The following is an 11971-nucleotide window of genomic DNA, read 5'->3' as shown; positions in this document are numbered from 1 at the left end:
ATATATATATATGTGTGTGTGTGTGTGTGTGTGTGTGTGTGTGTGTGTGTGTGTGGTAATAGACGTATCTTGTTGTTGGTGCAGAAAGCGAGCTTGGGCAAGTGGCTAAGTGCAGGCTGTACTTCTTAAACAAGTTGAACAGACATTGAGTCAGTTCAAGCGAGTGACCAATGAGAGAAAAAAGAGATCCGGCGCGATAAGTTGAATAAGAAAAGAAAATGGTAAGAAAATAAGAAACAACATAAGATAGTTTTAACTTTTATTTATTTATTTTAAAATATTATAGATATATATATATAAAATATTAGAGTCAAGTGGAGTCAAAATTTACTATGATTGAACTTGGTTTACTTTCAAAACCAACTGAGTCATATAAAGCTTGGCTTGCTTTGAGTCAAGTTGAGTTAAGTAGATCTAGGTTAAGTCAAACAGTCTAGTCTCTCTCTACTAGTTTCGCGTCCTGACAAAGGTAAAAGGAACTCTTGTTTATTTCTGTCGCGCACGCTCTCTTTTCAAAGGGACTAGCGGCTCACATAGGCAAACGTTTAAAAAAAAAAAAAACAAAAACAAAAGCCCAAAAAGATGGGGAGTATATTCCATGAAAAGGAGCCTTTATAAGGCATTCGGGCCAAGGCCATATGAGCAAACCCAGGCTGTAACGTCTCGGGAAAAATCCATACAAAGAACTGAGTATCACCTCAGGCAGAAATACCTACAGACCGTACCCTGTTGTAATTTAGACGAAAATTAATTAAGTACAAAGCTAAATTAATCAGTGAATTTAGCTCGAACCACCATTTCCACAAATGGCAATACTTAAAACCAGCAATACCGCTAACTTAACACTACTTAAAAACTTAGGAAAAATCCCATGAGCTTGTCACTCTCGAGAGTACATTGAAACTCCGTATCGGACCTGAACCGCACGTCGAGAATTCGATGACCGCGAAACTGTAGGGTTATACCCGCCTTACTGGGCTTGACAACCATTGCGGGAATCGAGCCCAGACGGTGTCCAAAAACGTTTAATTTGAATGCTGAGTGAAATATGTGAGAAACACGAATATCTTTATAAAAGGTATTGAAACTTAAGTGAATTGGGTCATTCACTCACAAGCGAAATTGAAGATTTCAGGCCGTCAGTTTCTGACCAAACTCACCCATGGGAAAAGAAAATTTTCCTGCGCATATCCGTATACTTGTGGCCCAGATCGAATAAGAATGACCATTGACTTGACACAAGTCCTCCACGGTCGATTTACTTATCTGATCGCACCAAAATCACATTCTAGCATAGATCCATTGTTAGGGAACTTACCCTACGACGTATGTGAGAAGTGGGCCTCCCTGTGAGCCCCATTTGTCGAAAACAACTGCCCAAAGGGTGTAACCCATGTATATGGTGGCCCTGGGGCCATTTACATCACTACTGGGCCTATATATAGCCCTTACACCACCCCATCTCTCTCTCATACGAATTTCTCCAAACCCTAGGAGAGAGAAGAGAGAAAAGAAGAGAAGGAAAATTTTGGGAGATCGTTGCTGTGATTCTCTCTCACAACTCCACGCACCGAATTGCCTTCCCGTTACGCTATTCGATCCGTTTTAGTTACAATTTGGGTAAAAAATCCTAACATTAATACCGTAGTTGTGATCTGGAATGGTTGTTTGTCAACCTAACTGACTAATTTCACCATTTAAGTACCCGACGTTCTATTTTCGGGAACGTAGAATTCGAACCGAGTCCGAATCTAGTATTTTGACGAAAGGTGCGGACTATAAATGTTTAGGTTATGGTTTTCAATGTTTTCAATATCAACTAATGATTTATGTCTGACTTGATTGCTACTATATCGTCTTAAACACGCTGATTTCGATGTAATATACATGTATGTACTATGTTGAATAAAAGATGCATCTCATGTGTTTGTTGAAATGTTTGAGTGAACACGTGAACTTGATTTGTGTTTGCCATGACTACTAATCTGGGATTCATGGTTGTCATATGCATGAAGACCTTTCTGTGTAGGGAATTGCCATAATATATGTCATAACTAATCTAGTCTATATATTTTAGTGAAGTGTAACTTAGATGCTTGATAAATTGTTTGAATGAGAAATTGTTGATGATTTGTATTTATTAAGGGCATTGAGATAAGATTCTCAATTACTTTATTCATATGTATAGTTTCCTCCATGAAAAATTAATTATGTCTACGTGATTTATGGATAAATTGTAAGTGTTAAGTAGTATGATTAATGTGTATGATGAAATGCTCAAGTGAGGAATTTATTTGGATTGTTTGCTAAATGTTGAGATTAGTATTGCATGTGTTCACTTACTGCATCTGAGTAAGATTGGGGCTACGACGTAGCACAAGCAATCGGTAACAATCCCCGTTTAGGTGGCCGAATTAGTCTCACCACATTTGTTATATTCGACAAATCCGGGTTGTACAACGATTGTCGACAGTGGTTAGGCTACTGGGAGTGCTTATGCGCTCCATGTTAATTAAGTCAGTGTGTGCTCGTACCAATTGAACTTTCCTAATAAACCGATTGGCCTATTGCGTGTTTACCATGTATAGACATTACTGCTTGAATCTAAGGTACCCCTACCAATGTAAAGACCCACTTTAACTATAATACCACAATTCGCTAAGACTCATGAGCCGGACATGGTGGTATGGGACATCGTGTTCGAGCTGTCGGCCTATGTTAGGGTGACGAGCTTCTTCGTAGTGACCAGTGAGCAACCCAAACTCGTGAGCCGGTCATGGTGGTATGAGACACCGTGTTCAAGCTGTCGGCCTACGCCGAGGTGATTAGTCACCCCGTAGTGACCGCGAGTATAAACTTTGAACTTGTCTATCGACTATTTTTCATTAGGGGTGATGCCTACAACTTGCTTATCGTATGTCCTTGACTATGAGTGATGAACCTATATTGATCCTTCGGTTCGGGTCAATGACATAAAGGGAGGTACCCTAGCTTTCCAAATCTGTTGTATGAATAAGCTTAATTAAGTACTGGCTAACACAACCATATATCGCATTGCATTAGTTAGGATGTACTTTTGGCGAGGAAGGTGCACTTTAAGGAGTGTTGTTATACGCGAAATTGGTTGTCGGAGTCGCTTTTGATGGAGCTTTGTGCGAGGGCATACATCAATATTGCACTTAATTCCTGTATTAATAAGAGTAGTTAGGAAGTGATTGTTGTATTGCTCTATCATTACTGCTTGATTGACTTGATAACATGTTAACCTTTGCCTTATAGTACCACTGAGTTGATCACTCACTCCCACCCCTAGGACGGTGTTTTAAAACACCAACCAGACCCTGGTTTAGATGTAGGTATTGATGAGGTTTATGCAACGAAGCAGGACTTCATGGACGAAGAGGAAGAGTTCTCCTATGTTCAGCTCACGGGCGGGTCTATATAGATCTCGTACCGACGTGCAAGGACTACAGGGATTTTTGGCTTAGTCGAACACATTTACTTTTCATATTTTGTATATTTTGAAACAACACATGTATATTCAGCCCGGTCATATACTCATACTCCAGAGGTTGTGAAACGCTTTCATATTTAAATACATATGCTTCTGACTTTTGCTTGCTTTATTCAATTGTATCTGGAGTATGACGTATTGTTTTAATATAATCTCACTCATGTTTAACTCAATTATCTGGATGAAAATCTAAACATCATTATCCATGTTGCATAAGTGATGTGCTAGATCTCGGGAGTAGAGCTTTGCTTGACTCTCAAAATTAAGGGCGTTACACGGGCCCAAGCCTATCATAAAAGAGGAAAAATACATATGGAATTATACTTAAGATTGGACGGAAAGACGATCCATCTTGCGAACCACGCCGAGGTCCACCTTGTCTAGAAGAATCAAGCATCTAATAGTCGGCGGGAGATTAGACATATGATGGGCTGGAAATAAATTTGAAGCTCGGATCCCAATTGGGCCATTTCATCCGCTAGCCTTGGCCCAATTGCTACCTTAACATCCTCACCGTCCAGACTGATGATTGGTCTGCAGCCATCAACCCTTCTTACTCGCTATTTATAAACACTTTCCCAATCTCTTGCTCTAAACTAAAATCAACGAATTGATCATAAACACAGTAGGCCCACTTTAAAATATCGAAGTAGTGGGACCCACTTCAGATGGAGCACATCAATGAAATCAGATTGATTGGACAATCCTATCCACCCAATATTGGACTTTTGTTTGTTCAATTTCGACAATTTGACTTGTTGAATTTTAAACACCCCATTTTCATGATCAGCCAGCTGGATATTTAGAATCGCGTGGTTTTCGGGTTTATAATGCATCAACAATGGGTCCACATTTTGAATGGTTTGTATTGAGGGAGATTTTGTTCTATTGACATAGTGGGCCACTAATGACAGCCCACAGCTCAGAGTCCCGCTGTCATTGGTATGGCCCACCTGATTTGGAAACAAGAGAAACGTTCCGAAACTTGCTCCAAACGGGCCTGTAAACAGGAAACAAAACCGCGACATGGCTCGGCTGAAATGGGCCACTCTAGCTTATTGGGCTTTTATTGCTTGAGATCAGCTGGTCTCAACCCTGCTTTTTGCGACACAGAAAGGGCGAGAGATCTTTTTTTGGGCCAAGAAATAAACGGGCTGGATCTAGTCCAGGGCTTGACAATCTCTCTTATGGAGGCTACACTCAAATGTTGGCCTCTTTTCATGGCTGATATTGGCTTATGGTCGGCCACTATTTTAAATGGGCTGAACCAGGTAACAAAATTCAGGCCCAGTAGTTTGATAGGCCAGACGTGTAGATATGTTCCGACCCATTTCTACCCTAGCCCTATTGAACGATGGCTAGGGCCTTTCCAGCCCAATTAGGGCTAGGCCAGGATAGGGCCAACCATGGCCCACCCAGATCAGTCTAGACCGAGTGGAAGCATGTCCAAGCCCAACTTATCAGAGCATGACTTGAGTCGAAGCACGGTCCAGCTTCTGAGATAGGGAACATGGGCCACTTCCACCACCATGTGATTGGGGCCAGGCCAACCTATTGGGCCTTTACAAGTCTCAAGGTCAGGCTCAGCCCAAGTAGGTATTGGGCCTGTAAACTGACACTGAGCCAATTTTCAGGCCTCCAGCTCAGACCAAACCCAATCCAAACCGAACCGTACTCAGCCCCGGCCTCACCAGCCTTGCCTATTTCTGTGTGTGTTTTCAACAATGGAGATGGTTCTCAAACGATTGTAATAGGCTGGGCCTCAGCTGACAATGGTTATACTTTCGAATGTGGATGGCCTTATGGACCCAGCCCCACCGGTTCATCTGTTCCCAACTGAACATTTTCGCTTCCGTTCTTTCTATCCTTATGGTACATATGATACGATATCTAAATGATTAAGACCATAGTTTAAAAACTCGACTCGAAATCCAGCCAAGTTGAGTCGACTGGAAGAGTTTCTTGAAGACTCCTATAAGTTTTTTTAAGTTTTTCATTAATATCATTCTAATATTTTAAAAGTATATATAAATAATAGGGTGATGTCCCCAAAAACATGATGAATGGATGATCTTGGTGATTTGTCTTGCCAATTGAATGCAGACTAGATGTTTTGTTTTGAAGCCCAAGTTTGAACGCCACCATTCAATTGTTAGCATGGGATGCCGTATGATAGTAATAATACACATGTATATAGACAGTTGTAGTTGTATAGATTATCTCTTAATATATGTAGTTCCCTTTATATGTTGGTTATTCTCAATGAATAGGTGAAGATGCTTTGGACAACGTAGTCCCTAAGTTATTCATGTTATTCGAGCCATGAATCTATCATCACAACTGTCTATTGTCAGTTCACTGATGCTCCATCCTTGGTTTGATTGAATGGACTGAATTCGGCAATCTTTCATTGCCCCAATCTTGACATAAGAGTACAGCAGTAACTGAATCTACCAATTTCACCTCTCACTGGATCCACCATTGCTGTATCAAGAAAACCGACTCTGTTTGCCATCATCATCTTCGACCAAAACCCATCATCCACTTCATCTTTGTCTCCTTTGTCAACGTCGAAATACATCAAACAGTTCTATCACCATACGCATTTGAGATTTTGGCTACCACCATCATCCAAGCTCAGTTGATATCCTGTCGCGGAAAGACAACTGGCTCCCTGATCTTGCATGACATTGCAGGAAATTCCATCAACATAGCTGGATCTCTGTTTTGCAATCCATTGCTGGTTCGTCATCACTGTCAATCTCAGCTATGGGGGAAGGTCATTACCATCTATTGTCTGCAATCATCTTTCTCCCATTTGTCGTTTACAAGAAGCTCACCCTGTAATCTCTGCTCTTCAGTTCTCTGTTCTCTGGCAGATCCTCGAACAGTGTTGCCAGATCTGTATTTTCTGGCATCCTTTCTACTATTCATCTTCTCTACTAGTTTTTTTAGCCGCCTCCAACATCATCTCTAAACTCATCTCCAGCCGATCTCCCAGCACCACCAGCAACCTTAAGGCCACTATCATCTAACGTTTTCACCAGATCTGCGAGATCTGTGTTATGTTACTCAGGCTGTTCTGTTAGTCGCAATCACATGCCTGATTTGTTACTCCGGTGATTCCTGTATCAGCCATCTGTTTGAAATCTTATCTTCCACATGATTTTCATCACCAGATCGGTCATCTTGATCAGATCTGTTATTGCGGCAGAACTTTCTTCTCATCCACAGCTTGCAACATATTCGACTTGCTCCCTGATATTTGCATAGCCATCAACACCAGCCCTAGTTATTCAAATCTTTCTTCCGCTGTTTCCTTGCCGAAACGGAGTTTTCACAGGATCTCCTACAACCCGGATTTTATCCTTTTGCTGGTGCAGTGGGGGAACTATTCCGGATCTGCTCACCTGTTACCATCTTCTCTAGCTGTCCCTGTGGATATCTTTCCCCATCCGTCTTCTCTAGCACGAACCCATCAAAACCATCATTAAATCTGCCATCTGTCTCTCATTGGCCCTGTTTGTCACAGATGATAATTCAGAGCTGTGTTGATTTGAGAATAGGAAAAGGTGAAGGAGAATCATCTCCACCTCATCATCATCATCATCATCAAAGCCTTATCCCAATTAATTGATGGTCAACTACGTGAATCTTGTTCTGTCGTTCCACTCTATCAAGGGCCAGACATTCAGTTAGACCATATGTCATCAAATCTTTTCATAATACATCCATCCATGTCCTTTCGGGCCTTCTCCTTGTTCTATTAGAGCCTTCAAATTGTACCAATTCACTCCTAATTGGTGCAGTTCTTGGTCTTTGTTGCATATGACTAAAGCATCTTAATCTACTTTACCTCATCTTATTACCTATTGGTGCTACTTAGTTCCCTTAAATGCATTCATTTCTAATCTTGTCCACCCTCGCCTTGCTGCTCATCCATATCAACATCCTCATTTCAGCTCCACTCATCCTATGAACATGTTCTTCTTTAACTGCCCAATAATTTGTCCCATAAAGCTTAATTGGTCTTACACCTATCCTATAAAATTTCCCTTTCAGTTAAGAGGGGAATTCTCCCTACCTCTTTATTATTATTATTATTATTATTATTTTGGGTTAGCTTGTTAGTACACACCCTACTGTCAGTCCACACTCCACTGTTAGCCACCCCCACTAGGGAATCGATACCATGACCTCAGGTGTTGAAACGAGGTATCTTCTCTCAATCTACCACTTGAGATATAGATCGGGTTAATAAAACCCTAAACTAAAGTGAGCTAAAGCCCGATACAAGATCAAAGAAGTTGGCTGAAGTCCAAAACTAAAACACTAACACTCCCTCAAACTGGAGCAATGATGTCTCACAGCTTGAAGATGAAGAGATGAAATTGCCCTAGTAAGAACATCAACAAACTCTTCCTTGAAGGAACGTGAGAAGGAGAGTAAGACCCACAACAAGCTTGTCTTAAATAAAATGACAGTCAACCTTGATGTGCTTGGTGTACTTGTGAAAGAAAGGATTAGAAGCAATGTGAATGGCCGCTTGATTTTCCCAAAAGAGAGGTTCCAAAGTAGAAGTATTAATACCAAGGGTAGAAAGTAACACGTGCAGCCAAAGAACTTCACACACAGCCCGTCCCATGGACTGATACTTGGCTTTAGTAGAGGAGTGAGCAATAGCAAATTGCTTCTTACCTTACGAAGAGATTAGGTTGCCACTAACAAACATATAATAACTGGTAGTGAAGTGACTAACATGGAGAGGACCCGACCTAGTCAGCGTTATGATGAGCTAGAATGTCAAGATTCCCATGGTCAAAAAACAGGATTCCCTTGCTGGGTTACAGGTTTTGGTAATGAAAGATACGGTATACCACATTAAGATGATGATGGTATTAAACTGCGTAAACAATATCTGCCAAACCATCGAGATGCAATTAGCTTACCAACTAGGCGCCTATGTTTTCTAGGATCTGCCAATGGATTTGACGTAGAGTGAAGATGATGTTTACTTCAATGGGTGTATCGGCCAGTTGTAACATACCTGTCTCAAGGAGAAATCCATAGGGTATTTCTGCTGAGAGATAAAAATATCATATTTGGATCTGACAACTTCAATGCCCAAAAAATAGCGCAAGAGGCCAAGGTCGTCCTTGATATGGAAGGATGAGGCAAGGAATGTCTTGACATCCTTGATATTATCCTCAAGTCTTTTGTAACAATGTTGAAATGTTATCATCAACATAAATTGCTAAAACAGTTGTGTGGAAAAGCTGCTTTCGGACAAATAGGAGTGATCACAAGAGCTACACACAAGCCCAATTGCAAAAAAAAAAAGAAGCTCTAAAGCGTTCAAACCACACTTGAGGGTATTGCTTGAGGCCATATGATGCCTTTTTGAGCTTACACACTTTGTCCTTGGAGCCAGGAGAATGAAAGGTAGGAGGAATGCTCATGCAAATTTCTTTGTGGTGGTTCCAATGTAGGAAGGCATTTTTAACATGCAACTAATGAAATGGCCAGTGATGATAAATTGCTATAAAGAAGAGAATCTCACTTTTAAGTTTAACACTTGACAGATGTGGTGGATGCCCTGCATAGCTCGACCATATGGTAAGTTACTGTACTGTTGACAGTATCGAAACATTTCCCTTCTTTTTAATATACTAAATAAATTCCACATGGGTCACAAACTCAATTTGGTTTGAAGAATCTGTATTTTACATAGAGAGTCCATAGTGACAGAACCTCTTGCTCTAGGGAAGGTATATTTCACATAAGGAGTCCATGGTCACAAACCCATTTGGTTTATGAAAGTATATATTTCACATAGAGATTCCATAGTCACAAACCCACCTGGTTCAGGGAAGCTATATTTCACATAGAGAGTCCATTGTCACAAACCCATTTGGTTTAGGGAAGATAGTAATATCCATGGTCAGGATGGGTCATAATATCCTTCATTTGGATGGTGCAAATAAAAGTATCAACGGTTTGGATAAGCTTTACAAAATAAACACCAAAACACAATATCAAGATACGAGAGCATTGGATCATTTATCATAACTAACAGCAACAACAACCCCAACAACAACACAACGACCCTGTTCAGTAACCACTGAAAAATGAGTTATGCATTATATAAATTGTTGGCTATTAAAATCATTTTTAATCCCTACGGATCTCTAATGCATAGTTAAGGTTGACTAAATTGAGATGAAATCATTTTTCAGTGGCTACCATGTTGGGGGGACCATGGAAGCACACAGAGATGAATAAGTGAAGTAATCCAATCACACCAATCAAACACAAACACAAACACTCCGATTTTAATGTGGAAAAATCATTTCAAGAAAAAACCACGGCACAAAGTGATAGATAATTACCGTGAAAGTAGAAATTACAAGAGTTTAGAGAATACATGTAACGCCTCGGATATCAGGGGCCAAGTAATACTCAACTCTTGATATCTCAGGCGCCACTTATGCTTTGCGAAAGCAGAATTTTATAGTTCTTTTCATTTGACATTTGAGCAGTTCATAGAATTAAAATAGACTGTGCGATGTACCCTGGGAGAAATGTAAATTTTAATCCAAGTAAATCAACTATCAGTAAAACGTGTCCATTTAGAGTGCGGGACAACCGCTGAGTAAAATATATAGTCTAAAATTTACAAGTGTGTCAACTCTAAGATATCATCGACGACTTATGAGCGTCCTACATCGACCCACTGAGTAACTAGATATACGAGGACGACTCCTCTAAGTCCATGGATGCCTCGTCCAACGCGTCGGACTCTAGGGTGCCTGCATCTATGATTGACTATGGTTGATGTTTTAAAACATCGTCCCAGAGTAGGAGTGGGTATCAACTCAGTGGTTCCATTAACATTAAGTTACACAAGTTATCAAATCCACATGCACAATTAATGAAAATCAACTTAAACATATAGTCCATCGATACTTTTATTAATGCACGTGCATGCTATAATGATATGATGCATGCCTTTGTCATTCAACACTCCCTCATAACGACTGCAACTTCACATCCTCGAATAACCAACACTTCCTCATCATGCGACCTCAACTGTCGATGTGTCACACCTAGCTAATGCAATATGTGATGAATGCTCGTGCTAGCCAAGTGAATTAATTAAGTCCGTTCATCCAGTAAGATTGGGGAAGCTAGAACATCTCTATATAATTAATGACCTTATCTAGATTGTTAGGCCCAGGGCGGTCATAGCTGCTCTGTGCCTGCGATCCTTGATCCATATTAAGGTTTACCACCCAGACGACAACTCCTCAATTAATGTGAGGTTAACACTGGCCCGACCAATTGACCCGACCGATTACTCAGGACCCGAGTGACATAGCCCGGATGCACATGGTTAGACTGCCCGTCGACGAGTGGAGGGCGCCCACAAATGATGTAAGGGTCGTCACCCAAATGCAATTGTGGAACAGTTGCAACATCATTACGGTTTGATGTACTAGGCTCATAGTATTATTGGTTAATCATTGGTCACTACGGAGAGACTCGTCACCCCATTATAGGCCAATAACATGGACACATTATCTCATACCACCATGCCCGGCTCTTGAGACTTGATGATCATATCACTAACGGTTATTAGTAGGCCTCTTTAGGGTATAAGTGTGCTCTAGTTTTAAGCAGGCATGATCATGCATGGTTAGTCAGCTAATAGACTAGTTCGGTGGACTTGGAGAATTTCGGCGCAATCGGCATTGGGCGCAAGCATGCCGTGTAATTCAATTACTGTCGGTTGTCCGCGTTCACCCTGATGCAATCAGACTAATCTGGGGTGGCCGACCTAGTTAGGGCCGCCCTCGTGGGTTTGCTGTTTGCCGGCCAACCCGACTACCCAAGTAGTCCCAGTTAATCAATAACACTAATAAGTCAACTACACAGCTATAGGAAATGATACAAGCAATAATCAGGAAATTTTACTCTATTTGGCATTTTATCGCACATGCAAACCGCATTACAACTAACATAACACTTCATGTGAGGAAAGGCAAATTGAGTACATAGGTAGGTGAGTAATAGGAAGCATGAGCAATAAATTAACAAATCCAACCTATTTTAGCAATCAATTGAATATATAGGCTTCATTATACATGGATAGCAATTTATGAATAGTAAATGGGTCATACGAATATGCATAGGTTAGCATGCAATCATCTAAAAGTAAGCGGGCCATACGAGTACACATAGGTTAGCATGAAATCATCTATTCACTATACAATCATTAATCGTGACATGGGGTTTGATAAACGACAACTTAGGGGTAATGGTCCGCATATAAAAGTGGTTCGTCGAATTCCTAGCGCTGCTTTTAGGATTTGAGTTCATAAATCGACTTATCAGTGCCCTGCACCAACGTGGTTAGCTCGTAAGGGCACATGCAATCGGCCCTCAAGGCCCAAATCT

The sequence above is a fragment of the Magnolia sinica genome, unplaced genomic scaffold (genome assembly GCF_029962835.1).
Source record: "Magnolia sinica isolate HGM2019 unplaced genomic scaffold, MsV1 ctg424, whole genome shotgun sequence".
In the NCBI taxonomy this organism is placed as follows: Eukaryota; Viridiplantae; Streptophyta; class Magnoliopsida; order Magnoliales; family Magnoliaceae; genus Magnolia; species Magnolia sinica.
This window is presented reverse-complemented; position numbering follows the sequence as displayed.